The 15,974-nt window shown below is 41.6% G+C and overlaps 1 long non-coding RNA gene across 1 annotated transcript in view; it reads left to right on the top strand.

Annotated features, from left to right (window-relative positions):
* LOC122793359 overlaps positions 1 to 12,793 on the top strand; it is a 660,422-nt gene extending 647,629 nt beyond the window's left edge. The window contains exon 3 of the long non-coding RNA XR_006363470.1: positions 12,220 to 12,793. This is a non-coding gene — a long non-coding RNA (uncharacterized LOC122793359). The remainder of the gene's footprint in view (positions 1 to 12,219) is intronic.
* The last annotated feature ends 3,181 nt before the right edge of the window (positions 12,794 to 15,974 follow it).

A 15,974-nucleotide genomic window follows, 5' to 3' on the forward strand; every position in this document is an offset into this window, starting at 1 on the left:
AATATATACAGAAATATAAGCATGTAAGCTCACCTACACAACCACCCCTAAATACAGAGGGGAAGGAGGGAGGGTAAATTGGACTGCAGCAATGGAATCCTCGAACATCTACATTTATGGTAGGTACAAAACTGTACTATGTTCTTCGTCTTCCATTGCTGCAGTCCTGACTATTGGGTAGAATCCCAAAGCAGAGGTAAGGGAGGCTGGCAAATTACAAGGAAGTAGGAGCTGACAACATGCCTTGCAAAACAGCTGTGGCAAAACCAGCCCTAGATTTAGAGTAGATAGGAAGGTGATAATGCTTAGAGAAAGTATGCACTGAACTCCAAGTAGCTGCTTCCAAAATATCCTTAGTTGCCACCCCCCTTAGAAATGCTGTTGAAGTGGCAGTAGCCCTGGTGGAATGAGGCCTAATCCCAGCTGGAATCTCCTTGCCATGATGGGAATAACAAAATGCAATGCAAAAACCAATCCACCTAGAAATAGTTTGTTTTGACACAGGCTTGCCCTGAGAACTCAAAGCAAAAGAAACAAACAACTGCTGAGACTGCCTAAAATCCTTAGTCCTGCTTAAATAATAACGCAATTGCCTGTGTACATCTAAAGTGTGCAAAATCTTTTCCCTTTATTTTGAGGGTCTGCAAAAAACGTAGGCAAATGAATAGTTTGGTTTAAAGCCACACTAGAAACCACCTTAGGCATAAAAGAAGGATTAGTACGTAATGATACCCTATCCTTATGGAAAATCAAAAAGGGCTCTACTGCCATAAGGGCCTGCAACTCAGACACCCTTCTTGCAGAAGTAATGGCCAACAGAAAAGCAGTCTTCCATGACAAGTATTTCAATTCAGCAGTAGCTGCAGGCTCAAAAGGTTGTAGAGTAAGTTTTTCCAAAACAAAATTGAGATCCCAAGCAGGAGTAGGAGCTCTACGTGGGGGTCTTATATTCTTTGCCCCTCTAAGAAACTGCTTGAACAAAGGATGCGAAAACAAAGGTGGGTCACAATCATAGTGAGCTGAAATTGCTGCAGCATGAATCTTTATGGAAGAGAAGGACAAACCTTTGTCCAATAATTCAGTAAGATATTGAAGAGCCACACTCAAATTAGGCTCAGAAATCTCCAAATTCTTTGCTGTACTCCAAAATAAAAATCTCTTCCATTTTTCTGCATACACTTTCCTTGTACCAGGTCTTCTAGCTTCCATAATCACATTTAAAACTTGTTGAGGAAGTTGAGACCTGCTGTGTTTCAACACAGAATATGCCAAGCTGTTAGATGAAGAGAGTGTAGCTTGACATTGAGCAAATGACCGTCCTTCTGAGATAACAGATGAGGAATCAGAGGTAAAGGCCATGGAGGCTTCTTTACCAGACTCCGTAGTAGAGGGTACCAGTGTTGGCGAGGCCAGTCTGGAGCTATCAAAATCATCCTTGGCCTGTCTTGTCTGACCTTTAACAGTACCTTTGGAAGAAGAGGTAGAGGTGGAAAGGCATACACATGAAGGTTTTTCCAACTGAAAGACAGAGCATCCACTTTCCAAGCTGTGTGATGAAACCCCTTTGTGCAATACTTTGGCAGCTGGTGGTTTAGTGGAGAAGCGAACAGATCTATGTCTGGAGTTCCCCATGACACTGTCAGTTTCTGAAATACATGAAGATCCAGTTTCCACTCGTGGGGATCCATGATTTGTCTGCTTAACACATCTGCTAAGGAGTTCTGTGCTCCTGGCAGAAACCTTGCCTGAAGAGTTAGTTGCAGGCTTAGCGCAGTCTCCCATAAAATCATTGCTTGCCTGCATAGAGGATAAGAATGTGTTCCCCCTTGCTTGTTGATGTACCACATGACAGTTGTGTTGTCTGTTAGAATCAACACCTGCCCTGGAAGAAGTAACTCCTTGAAAGCCATTAATGCAAACTGGACTGCTAACATCTCTTTCATGTTGATATGTAGATGCTGTAGTCTGGCAGGCCACTTGTCTTGTATCCACTTTCCATTTAGATGAGCTCCCCAAGCAGTGTCCGAGGCATCTGTCGTTAAGATCTGACTTGCCTCTGGCCGGGTCACAGAGAGTCCCTTGTTTAGGTGACATTCCTGAGCCCACCAAAAAAAATCCTTTTTGAAGGCAAGGTATTATTTGAATGACAGTGTCCAAATCCTGGCAGTGCTGTGTCCATACATTTTTGAGATACCATTGTAACTTCCTCATATGCAGTTTGGCATTGGGAAGCACCAGAATACAAGATGCCATGAACCCTAATGCTTGAAGGACTGACCTTGCAGTCAGCACGGACTGATGAGATAGTTGATGGAAGTAAAGTGACAGACTCTTTTGCTTGTCCGGGGTTAAAAAGGCCATCTGGGCTGCTGTATTCAGTCTCACACCCAGAAAGCACATGTCTTGAGAGGGTACTAGACTGGACTTTATTTCGTTCACAGAATACCCTAGGCATCTTAGCACTGCAATAACATATTCCAGGTGCTGTAGAAGAACTTCTTTTTCTTGAGCCAGAATCAGGCAGTCGTCCAAGTAAGGATAGATTTGAATTCCTTGAAGCCTGAAATAAGCTATCACTGGAGCCAGAACCTTTGTGAATACTCTGGGCGCAGTAGATAAGCCAAAGGGCAATGCAGAGAACTGATAATGAGAATTTCCAGCTCGAAACCGCAGATACTTCCTGCAACTTAGCCTTATAGGCACATGAAGGTAAGCTTCTTTGAGATCTAAAGTTACCATCCAGTGATTTTTGCCCAGCAGAGGTAAAAGCTGTTGTAACGTCAACATCTTGAACTTGGGAATGTCCAGATAAGTGTTGAGGATAGATAAATCCAAAATTGGTCTCCACGTGTTTCCCTTCTTTGGTACAAGGAACAGGCGGAATAAAATCCTAGGCCCCTTTCTGATACAGGGACTGGCTGAATGGCCCCTATGTGAAGTAACTGAGAAACTTGCTTGTGAGCCTCTTTTCTTTGTGGAGGAGGAACGTCTGGCATGCCTTTGAAAGGGGGCATTGTATGGAAATAAAATCTGTAACCGTGGTGAATGATATCCAACACCCATTTGTCTTGAGTAATTAAATCCCAATTTTCTTTGAAAAGAGACAGTCTTCCTCCTAAAGGAGCTGCCAAACGTGAATCTGCTGGCAGCTGAAAAGACAGGTCATTGGGTCTGTTTACGAAAGGACTGACCCCTGCCCTCACCAGAAGTCTGAGCAGGTGAGCTTCCTGTTCTAGGCCTAAAAGAACCTTGAGCCCTGCCCCTACCACGTCTAGACCTACCCCTAGACTGAGAATCATAAGCAGGATATGTCCACCCCTTAGCAGGCCAATTTCTACTAAACTTCGGTGGCTGCACCTGCAAAAAATCTTTAACAGTTTGCATAGACTTAGCTTTGTCCTCCATTTTCTTTAAAACTGCTTCCACAGGTGATCCAAACAACACATCAGACTGTAAAGGAGCATCCAAAATCCTTGTCTTAACATGCTCAGCTAAATTCTGATCCTTCAACCAGGCATGCCTGCGAAGAACAGAACTGGTAGCAGCCACCCTCGAGGAGGCCTGTACAGCATCAAAACCACATTGCAAAGAATGCTTACCCACTTGTTCAGACACATGAACCAAATCCAGCAACTCTTTACACTCAATACCTTCCGCCAAAGCATCCACCTTAGATTTCAATTGTGAAAGGAGATAATTCTGATATTTTAGCATGTGAAACTGACAATTCAAAGCTCTCATGGCTAGAGTGGAAGAAGTATACACTTTCTTTCCCCACCTATCCAAAGCCCTTGCCTCTTTATCAGTGGGAACAGGATTTTTAACCACAGAAGCCTTTACACCCTTAGGCCCTTGAGAAATAGTTTCTGGGTCCGCCCTAGGACTCTTAAACAAATATTTATGAGCTTCGGGCACCCTATAATACCTATCAGGCTTAACAGGAGCAGGAGGCAAAGAATCAGGGTTCAGGGAAGCCTCTGCCAAAACATCTTCCACCACATTCAACACAGGAGGAATAGCTAAAGGCCTATGCTGGGGTAAAACAAGAACTCCCTAAGCCTTTTCCTGGAGTCAGAGTAATCCTGGCCTTCCCATTTAAAGTGCTCCCTCATGGAATGCAAGGTCTCTGAAAATGAGAAATCCTCAGGCGGAGAAGCTGTAGGAGTGGAATCATCCACATCAGAATCAGAATAAGTGGGATACTCCTGCATATCTTCCACAGAAGATTCTGAAGCCTCTGAACACTGTTCAAAACTATCAAACTCGGTTCCACCCTAGGCCTCTTATCAGGCGGGGCATAGAACCCCTAATCATAGTAATCAAATCTTCTGCCATTTTAAGCATATGTTTCTTAGGTACAGAACCCGAAATGCTAGGAGAAGCCCCCACTGAAGCTGAACTAGGCCTACCTCTTAAAGAAGTTTTGGCAACAGAAGGAGAAGCTCTAACTACCTTGGGAAGAGAGGGAAGAACAGTCACCTGAGAAGGCCCCTCAGCCTGGCCTACCTCCTGAGAAGGCACATCCTGTAAGAGTATAGTTTCTGCCTGGGACTCCATGGAAACTCCTGGCAAAACCTCCGGCTCCACTGAGCCTTCTAAAGAACCGACGTCCGGGACTGCCGGTTCCTCAACCCTAGGCTTCACTGTTTTATCCTTGCGCTTCTTGGAGGAAGCGGCGTCGGAGCATCCGACGGCATTTTATAATTGCAACGCTTCCCAAACACTAACCTGGCACAGTCTAACCTCCTCTTAATAGTGCGTTTGTTAAACCTAGCACAAGAGCGGCAACCAACAACGTCGTGCTCAGGCCCTAAACAAGGTATACACAAGGTATGATAATCCCTATGAGGTATCTGTTTCCCACAAGAAATACAGTTATTCACTTTTTCTGACATCCGGTAAAATACTGAGGCAAGAAAAAACCAAAATGTTCCCCAACGGGGTACTTAGCCAACTCTGTTTCGGTCTGAAACTCCGGTTTCGGAAATATTTCAGTACGCCAACCTGCACTCGCAAAATTGCTTCTGCATCGGACCATGCGGCAAAAAAGACTGAGGATATGGCGTCGGTCATGCGCATTAGTACCCTGACGTACTGACGTCAGTCTAATGCGCCCTGACCGACGTCAGCCTTATACTCTGGTATTCGGGCCGACTGGACGCGGACTATACCCAATAGTCAGGACTGCAGCAATGGAAGACGAAGAACATCTACTCATGTACCAACACCTTTGCCCAACGGTTCTTGGAATTCATAAATTTCAATGCCCTGGATCAACTAATCCATACTCCCAGCAGGGGCTCCAATATCCTAGACCTGGTCATTATCAACATGGGAAATCGATGCTCCACATCTATGGTCACCCCCTCGTTAGTCAGGTCTGACCATGAGCTAATCACCCTTAACATCCACATCCCATCCCCTCCCCCCAGTAAGGAAACCTCCGTAAAAAACTTCTCCAAAGCCAACTTCATGCTACTCAAATCAGAAGTGACAAACTTCATGACACCCATGCAGACGGGAACTGAAAGTTCAACTGTTGAATCCTACACTAAGGCACTGTACGAGCACATCCACTCATGCATGAATCATGACATCCCAAATAGAAACAAGATGCTCTCATCCAAAAAAGGAAGCCAGTCTGGTGGTCCTCTGCCATAAACAAACTTTACAACAAAAGGAAGAAACTGTTGCAGAAAAGAGGAAAATCCCAGGATGCAAAAAACTCCCTTACCAGCCTCAGTAAGAAACTGAGATCCCTCATAAAATCCTCCAAAGCTAGTTACGAAAATAAAATTGCCAAAGATTCCAAAGACAACTACAAGGCATTCTATAACTATGTCAAGAATCTAAATGGCAATGCTCAGATCTGCTCTGAGCTAAAACAGAATGGCATTAAATATACTGATCCCAATGATATTGCCAATATCCTGGCAGATCGATTCACTGCCAACTTCACCCCCCTCTCACCCCCTAAATGGCCCATATCAATACCGGAAGATTGCCAAATTCAGGTAATAATGGCCACACAGGTTAGAAACACACTCTCATAGGTTCATAGGTTCATGCTAGGCTATCTGCCCTGGGGCAATTATAAGCCTAGCCCGATTCTGTATGGCTTACGCCACCCCTTGATTTGAGTATACTGTGACCTTTTTAAGGTTTAGTTTACTGTGCCTCTGTCTAATAGTGACACGGAAGTAATTCCTGGGACAAACCTACGATCCCCCATCCACCTATCGAGATTCTTCTTGAAGAGATTCAGTGAGGTGCTCTGCCTCACATGAACTGGAATTCTATTCCAGAGCGAAGGGAGCCTCTGGGTTATGAACCTGTCCCTCCAGCAAGTTCTATTTATTTCTGTGCTGAGGTTCAAGTCCCTCAAGCGTGTGGCTCTAAGGGATTTAGATTTACTGAGGTGGAGCATGTCCATTAATTCTGGATTTGACATAGCTTTGTATGTCAGGCATAGATCGCCTCGAAGTAGGCGGTATGCAATTGAGTAGAACTGGAGTTTTTTTAACCGAGCAGCATATGGCATCTGTTTGAGACCCTTGATCCTCTTGGTGAGATACTTTTGGGGTCTTTCTAATTGCTGCAGGTGTCAGGTAAGGTACATCCCAAAAGGGGCATTGTATTCTATGATGGGCCTGATGAGGGATGAATAAAGGGGCACGATTACCTCTCTTGATCTAAATGTGAAACCCTTCGTGATGAGGTGGGCTATGTAGAAGGTCTTTCTAACCACTTTGGCAATGTGGTTTTCAAAGGAGAGATTGCTATCAACTTGGGTCCCCAGGTCCCTAATAACTTTCTCTGTACTTAATGTGTTTCCGCCTATGTGGTAATTTGTGGGCACATTGTTTTTGCCAAAGGGTATGACTATACATTTTTTGGCATTTAGCCTTAAACCATGGCGCTGGCACCAGTTATCTGTCTCTGTGAGACCTTTTTGAAGGATGTTTGTGTCAGCTGCAGAGTTGATTATGGCGCCCAGTTTGCAGTCGTCTACAAACTTGGTGAGCCATAGTCCTCCCACGTTTGCCTGTACCTCAGAAAAGTATATACCGAACAAGAGTGGTCCCAGGACAGAACCCTGTGGGACACTTGTGACCAGTTTCGAGTCTGACATGGCTCCAGCAACTCTCACTCTGTGGGTTCTGTCTTTGAGCCAGTTTGCGACCCATCTTGTGACATAGGGGTTTATATTTAAGCTGGATAGCTTATCTATGATGCCCGAGTGGGATATTGTGTCAAATGCCTTTGCAAGGTCCAGATAGGCTGTGTGGACTACCTTCCCTTCATCTATGGCTTTGGTGACTGTTTCGAAGAAGTCAACCAGGTTCAAAAGGCAGGATCTGCCCTTGACAAAGCCGAACTGGGTAGGATCTAGTGTCTGTAGGTCCCCAATGTCTTTGTTTATGAGCTCCATGATGATCCTCTCCATAGCCTTGCAGACTAAGCTAGTCAGGCTTATGGGGCGATAGTTTCCAGGGTCCGTAGAGGCTCCACCTTTGTGGAGTGGAACCACTGTTGCTGTACGCCATTCTGTGGGCAGATATCCTGTAGTGAGGCTGAGATTGTATAGCTGTTTTATTTGAGGGATTAGTTCCTCTTGGAGTTCATGTAGGATGCAACCTGGGACGCCATCTGGTCCCATGGAAGCAGTGTTTTTTGCTTTGGAGAGGGCAGCCTTCACCTGAGCATCAGAGATGTTTGGGAGGCAGCCCTCTGCTGGGATAGATACTTGCTCTTTTAGGGGGGAGGGGGTGGAGAAGTTTGCACTGAACCTGTCTGCCAGGATATTGGCGATGTCTGTGGGTTCCGTGTATTTTTTGTCGTTTAGAATCAACTCAGAACAAGTTTGGGAGTTGCATCCCAGGTTTCTAACATAACTGAAAAAAGCCTTATGATTGTCTTTGGTGTCCTGTGCAATTTTTCTCTCGAAGCTGGCCTTGGAGGATTTTATGAGGGATCATAATTTTTTGCTAGTACTGATCAGAGATGCCTTCCCTATTAGGGATTTTGCTCTATCATGTAGTAGCTTCCTCCTTCTGTTGTACAGTTTATTTATGGCAGGGGTCCACCAGACTGGACGTCTGCCTTTGGATGATTTGGTCTTGGTTTTGTTTGGGATAGCATGATCCACGCATTCCTGGAGATGTCCGTAGAATGCATTTATATAGGATTCTGCAGTTTGGGCCGTAGTTTCCACTGGCCCTGGGGCCTTGAAGGATTCCACTTCGGTTTTGAGAAGTGAGAAGTTCGCTTTTGAGAAGTTTTTCACTGTGGTTTTCTGGGCTGGGGGTGGGGTCGGGATGTGGACATCCAGTGAAATTAATTTATGGTCTGATCTTACCAATGAGGGATATACTTCTGGTGTGGTGCATAGAGTCCCCATGTTGGTAATGATCAGGTCTAGTATGTTGTCCCCTCTTGTGGGAGTGGTGACTAGTTGTTCCATAGCATTTGAGTTTATAATTTCCAGGAACCTTTGGGCTAAGGTGCTGGGGCTTGAGTAGTGCTCCCAGTCAATGTTTGGGTAGTTGAAGTTGCCCAATATAATGGTGTTCGGAGAGATCTTCATGTTCTCCAATGTTTTCAGGAAAGCCGAGTGGGATTCCTGACTTTGAGAGGGTGGTCTGTAGGATGCTATAAACTGAAAAGCAGTCTTGCCCACTGTTAGTTGCACATGGATGGTCTCTGATACTTCGTGCAATGCCACTAACCTGGCATCTGCTAAGAATACAGCATCCATGGGATCAGATGACATCCCGGGCTGTGTACTACATGAACTACAATATGAACTGGCACCTCACCTAAATGTCATGTTTAATCATAGCCTCACCTCAGGTTTCATGCCCACTGAGTGGTGCAGAGCTACAGTTATCCCACTCCATAAGGGGGGATAAACCTTGGATCCCAGAAACTACCGTCCCATCAGTCTGACAGGCCTTATCTGCAAGGCCATGGAGCGTACTATCATGGAACTTATAAACAAAGACATTGGCAACCTTCAAACACAGGACCCCACCCAGTTTGGGTTCATGAAGGGCCGATCCTGTCTCCTGAACCTGATTGACTTCTTCGAATCAGTCTCCAGAGCCATGGACAAGGGTAAGGTGGTCCACACAGCCTATCTAGACTTTGCCAAGGCCTTTGACACCATCCCCCACTCTGGAATCATAGATAAACTTACTAAGCTGGGCATTAATCCCTACGTCACCCAATGGGTTGCTAATTGGCTTACTGATAGAACCCACACTGTAAAAGTAGCCGGCTCCAAATCCAGCTCCAGACAAGTGACAAGTGGAGTACCTCAGGGTTCAGTCCTGGGACCGCTCTTGTTTGGCATCTACTTCTCTGAAGTACAGGCCAACACTAAGGGACTCTGGCTAACAAAGTTCGCAGATGACTGCAAACTGGGAGCCATTACTGAATCCCCAAATGTTGTGGATACTCTACAAAAGGGCCTTACAGAAACAGATGCTTGGTGCCAGAGCCATGGGCTCAAGCTCAATGTCAAGAAATGTATAGCTATCCCCTTTGGGAAAAAACATGTATCGTGAATTACCATATAGGTGGCAGTACACTAAACACTGAAAGTGTGATAAGAGACTTAGGGACACAGGTGGACAGTGGTCTCACCTTTGATAACCACATCGCCACAACAGTCAGGAAATCCTTCTATGTGGCACACCTCATCACTAAGGGCTTTTCATCCAGAAAAAAGGAGGTCATTGTCCCACTGTACTCATCCCTCATTAGACCCATTATAGAATACAACACCCCATTTGGTATGTACCTCTCAAGACATCTGCAACAACTGGAAAGGCCGCAGAAATACCTCACCAAAAGAATCACAGGCCTAAAGCAGATGCCCTATGCTGACCGCCTTAAAAAACTCCAGCTATACTCTGTCGATTATCGTCTACTCAGAGGCAATCTCTGCTTAACATACAAGGCCATGTCAAACCCAGAGCTGTTGGACATGCTACACTAAAAGAAATCCCAATCCCTCACAGCCACACGCTCCAGAGATCTAAACCTTGTCATCACAATAAACAAAACATGCTGGAGGGATAGGTTCCTGACCCAGAGACTCCCCAGACTCTGGAATAGATTGCCCATACATGTCAAGCAGAGTGCCTCTTTGGCCCTCTTCAAAAGGAACCTTGACGATTGGATGGGAGAAAGGAAATTCACCCCAGGGATCACGTCAGTTGCCCTGTTAGACAGGGGTCCAGGGAAGTAAATAGTGTGGGAAGAAATAGCCAGGGAATTGTTATGGCTAGGCTTGTATAGGCCCTAGGGCTGATAGCCTAGTACCAACCTATGAACCTATGAACCATTGTGCTGTAACTCAGAGCAGGTCTGAGTGTTGCCATTGCGATTCTTGACATAGCTATAGAATGCTTTGTGGCTGTCTTTAGAATCAGTGGCGATTTTGTTTTGGAGGATTTTATGAGGGATCTCAGCTTCTTACTGAGGCTGAGCCAGGAGTTCTTCCAGTCATGGGATTTTACTCTTTTTTTACAACAGTTTCTTTCTTCTGTTGTACAGTTTGTTTATGGCAGGGGACCACCAGATTGGCTTCCTTTTTTGGAGGATAGCATCTTGGTTCTGTTAGGGATAGCACGATCCATGCACTTGTGTAAGTGCTTATAAAGTGCATTTGTGTAGGATTCAGCAGTCGTACCTCTGTTGTCCATCTACATGGATGTCGTGAAGTTTGCCACTTCTGTCTTAAGAAGTGTGAAGTTGGCTTTGGAGAAATTTTTTATGGTGGTTTCCCTAATGGGGGGTGGGAGCAGGATGTGGATGTCTAGGATGATTAGCTTGTGGTCGGATTTGACCAAGGAGGAACTGACCTCTGGTGTGGAACACCGGTCGCCCATGTTGGTAATGACCAGGTCTAGGATATTGCTGCCCCTGGAGGGGGTGTGGATAAGTTGATCCAAGGTGTTGAAATTTATGAATTCCAGAAAACTTTGAGCAAAAGTGTTGGTATATGAGTAGTTTTCCCAGTTAATGGTGGGGTAGTTGAAATCGATATAAAATAGTTCCACCACCACCTAATGTTCCAAACTTGCTGTAAGATCTGCAACTGTTGTTGTAAGAAGTATTTTGCATCCAAAATAAAAGTTATAAAAGTATTTAATATCCACACACATGCACACAAGCGCGCGCACACACACACACACACACACACACACACACACACACACATACACACACATACATTCAGAAGCATAGACACGCACACACGTATCAGTTGCAGCCACTTTGTCTACTGAATACACCTCAAATGTCTCATTGTGATCACATAAATGAAAACATCATAAAGTATAAAGCAATGCAGCCCTCTTCTTAACTGCTTCTCATTTTGCAGAACATCCCTGATTCTGCTACATAGTTTTGCTTTCTCCAGCCTATAATGGGTGATCATCTGGTAAATCACTAAGGATTACAGTCAGTCAGTAATGTACTGCAGGTCATTAGAGTTTCATACATATTATTTAGATAATGTACTCTGGTACAATACCTGTTGCAGTGCAAAGAATTTAGGAGGTCTCTCTGTCTCCCCACTTCTCTCTCTCTCTTTCACACAAACGCGCACACACACACACACACACACACACACACACACACACACACACACACACACACGTGTGTGCTCACACACACCCATTACATTTCTCTTTTTAGTTATTTGTTTAAATGCTGATGAAACAGCAAAGCCACAAACAGAGAGCATAGACATATAGCATCATTTTTTTCACTTCATGCTTAGTGGTAGGTTAATGTACTGTTGTGAAGCTGTATACTTTTTTAACCCAGTGATATATGTACATTAAACACTGTTCTCCAATAGGGTGATGATAAATGTTTTACTCATTTTATAATTATCTCTAAGATTTCCTTTGATGCCTCTTTTTATATCACATTTCATTGTTAAGTGAAATCCGAACATTGCAGTGCAAGCAAACAAAGAGTTCTTTGTGAACTGTCTGAAGCCCACCTCAGGCTGTACTTTTACAATAAAATTTTTCAAACAATAAAATTGCAACCAGAATTTAATCTGCCAAAGTTATTCCTTTAACAACTGCAGTTTTGTAAAAGTTCTCCTAAAATTACAGTATACACAACCATTATTTCTTGCACTCATTACAAACTTTTTTCCCATTCTAAAATGACATTCTGTATTTCTCTTTGCAGTATCAGTTTCCATTCCAAAAACTCCAAGCATAACTGTTTCCAGTGCTTTGCTTCATGAAAGATGACAATGGAATAAGAAGGTGAACAACTTGTATTCATACAGCTGAATACTGCTGAATGCAATCATGCTAATGAGCATACATCAAACTCATTAGTACAGTTGTCCGTTCATCAACCTTGGATTTGGACTCATTTACAGATTTCAGCAAGCTACTTGCAATTTTTTTTTTTTGGGGGGGGGGTCTGTAAGCTGTGCAGCATAGAGGGACTACTCCCAAGATGATCTAGGAGTATTAATGGCACAGTTGCTAAAACACCTGACCATGGAGGGATGAAAATGAGTAGTCAATTGACAAGGTGAGTAACGGTGAGGGCTAGTGGACTCCCACCACAAGACCTCACATATTGGAAGGCACAAGAATGCAAACTTCACCTTATAGACATGGGACCAAGGGTCAGCTAGGGAATGCACACATTTCAGCAGAGCCTGGATGTATGTAGAAGCATACAGATAGAAAGCACAGCATTGTAGTTAGTGCACCATATTTTCTGACCACTGGGGGGAAGTAGTCAAACAATCTCCTAACACTTGTTGCATATTAAACATTTGTTGCATATTAAACATTTGTTGCATATTAAACAATGACTAGTCATTAATATTAAAAAATGAGCATGCTGATTGGTCAGCCCAACCAGCTTGGGCACTGTAAACTAAGTATATATCAATGGAAAAAAGTCCAGTTACCTGGACTTTCTTATATTAATATATGCTATGAAAACTCTATTTTTTTTTTTTTTTTACTTTTTTTTTCTTTAAAATAAACTTTCAAAAACTGGACACTTCAAAAGAATGAGACAGATGGAACAGAGAAAACTAAAAGGACAATCAGGTACATTATGCAAAACTAGAGAAACATACCTGATCATCCTTGTATTTTTCTTTGCCCTGTCTCTCCAGTACAATGGAAGTCTCCAGATCTCTTTTTTCTTCAATTTAAAACAAGCAAAAAGAGCAACAGAGACTTTCCTTTCTCCATTGCTTCCCTTACACAGCACTGATGTACTGCATAAGTGTGGGAATGAAAGTCCCATATGCATGCACAGTACATCAAGAAAGCCCAAGGATACCAGGGAAAAACATGGAAGAGCAGCATGGTGCCATTATACAATGACACTATTTAAGTAAAGTAAGTAACTTATTTCTAAAATAATGGCATTGTGTAATAGTAATAACCCACTGCTTGGTGTGGGTAATGCTGATTTACCCATGGTTGGCTTTGTTGTGGTCACTTGGGCTTCACCCTTGTGACCAAACTACAACAACCATGGGTAAATCCAGCATTACCTACACCCAGATGGAGTTATTGCTATAGTAATCCCTGCTTCTCCCATCTCTTCTCCAATGTCCTAAAAAAGATGAGGGTTAGACAAAGTGGATGATAGTGGATGCGGCTTTATAGCTGTGTGGGGAACAAAGGCCAAAGAAATTCTATTAAAAAAACTACTTTTTATGTTAACAGGTGGTCAGCTCCAATCCTTTCAATTGCTATGTTAGTCTAAGAAAATTTACAGAATGATAATTCATGAAGACAAATATTAATAAAAACAAAATTAATTACAAAGTTAAGTGCTTTTTGTCAAACAACTGACTTCTTCAGACTGTTCTCACAAATCATACCACACTTAAATAATTATCATATTCATCACATAATCCATATCACATCTTTAAAATGAACGTTTTAACCTTCTGTAAAAACACAGTAACATTTTCTTTATCATTCAAACCAGGTACACAATATGTATTCAATTGGACCTGCAAAGAATATTCTTTCCAGAACAATTCACCTTTTGCATCAAACCTAATATTATAATTGTTTTAACTTAATCAGTCATAATAAAATGAAACTACATACATCTTGCAAAATCTAATACATGCACTGGGGACATTCACCTTCATAATAGAAAAATAAATAATGCTCATAAATTCTGATATTTAAATCTCTAGTCATCATACAAATATAAAATGCATTACATTTTATGCAAGTAGTTGCATATACCACATACTTAGATTTGCAATCAAATCTAGCAGGAATAAAAATATTACTAATCCCTATCTTAATACTTTATGCTCCATGAGCAATATATTTACGTTAATTGCAATCATAGCCTCTAAAAGCATCACATCTCTCTTTAATGCTAACATTATTAATATTATCATTCTGCAGCTAACATTATTAATATCATTCTGCAATATATCTTTAATAGCCTTCTATTTCTTCTTTACAACCATAGATCTGTTACCCAATCCTAGCCAAAGTTTCTGGGAACCCTCAAAAATTTTCCAGTTCATTGTAATAATATTTGTGGTATTAACTGAATTAACTAAAAACATGGCTGTATTATAACTACTCTATACATCTTTTGAAGAAGTAGACTTTTTAACAAAATGTTCTCTATTCTGTCCTCATAAACTGATTTCTTAGTATATTCTCCATCAGCTTAGAAAGTGCATACTATTAAAATATAAATATGTATTGCTTTCCACAGGTTTCATAAAAATTTTAGTCATCAAATTAGAATTGGCATCATCTTTAAAAACAATGGTAGCTAAAAAAAGAACTTATTGAGCTGATTTCAGAATTCAAACTAAAATCTAGGTCACAAGCCTTAGATAAATACTCCATAAATATCTTAAAATGTTGTAAATCATGTCCCCAAACAATAAAAATATCATCAATAAGGAGCTTATAAACCACAATAAAATCAGAATATATATCTTTTCCCATTGATTCATAAATAAATTCACATAAATGGGAGCCATTGCAGATCCCATCGCCACTCCTCTCGTTTGTCTAAAAAAAATCCTGCCCAAATTGTAAATAAATGTAGGACAAAATAATTATATTTCAAATTTGCCTTATATTATATAATTCTTCTCTCAATTATTTATTCACCATTTCTAAACCTAACTCATTATGTATAACAGAATATAATGATTTGATATCGATTGTCAGAAACTTCCTTAAATAATTTGTACAGCTTTAATTTTAGTCATAAAGTCATAAGAACCATGGATATATGACTCACCTTTTGGTACATCTTTTAAAATATGACATACATAAATGGCCACAGCCTCTGTTTTATAACCCCCACTAGCTACTATAGGCCTAAAGAGCAGATTTTCCAAATATTTGTGAAACTTATGGAATCCACAATATTTACTAACCTTCGGGTTCATATTTATAAACTAATTACAAGTTCTATAATCAATCAAACCTTCCAAAAAACATTCTTCTCTTAAAGAGTCAATCATCATATATGCTTTAGCAATCATGCTAAATGTAGCTCTTTCATAATTACTCTCTACTTCTTCCATATTTAGAATGCCTTTCACATAATCATCCATATTCAAAATTACTATGGCTCCCCTTTATCCTCTTTAATAAAATATAACTTTATATTAGATTTCAACATATCACACCTGGTCATAACACACATCATACGTTAAATTGAACCATTTCTATAACAGCATAATCATCAATAATAATCTAATATATTGTTCAGTCACCTTTAGAAAGAATTTGGGCCTTAGTGGTGGAATACATAAACTTGTTTTAACAAAAGTATTACTTACAATATTACTTACTTATTAGTATTACTTATTAATTACAAAGTCAGCTTTGACAGCAGGAACAAATGACAAAACCACAAAAAAGTAATTTTACTTTTGTCACAGACTAGATAAATCAACAATT

This window comes from Protopterus annectens, chromosome 2.part0 (assembly GCF_019279795.1).
Source record: "Protopterus annectens isolate FY-2018-M chromosome 2.part0, PAN1.0, whole genome shotgun sequence".
In the NCBI taxonomy this organism is placed as follows: Eukaryota; Metazoa; Chordata; order Ceratodontiformes; family Protopteridae; genus Protopterus; species Protopterus annectens.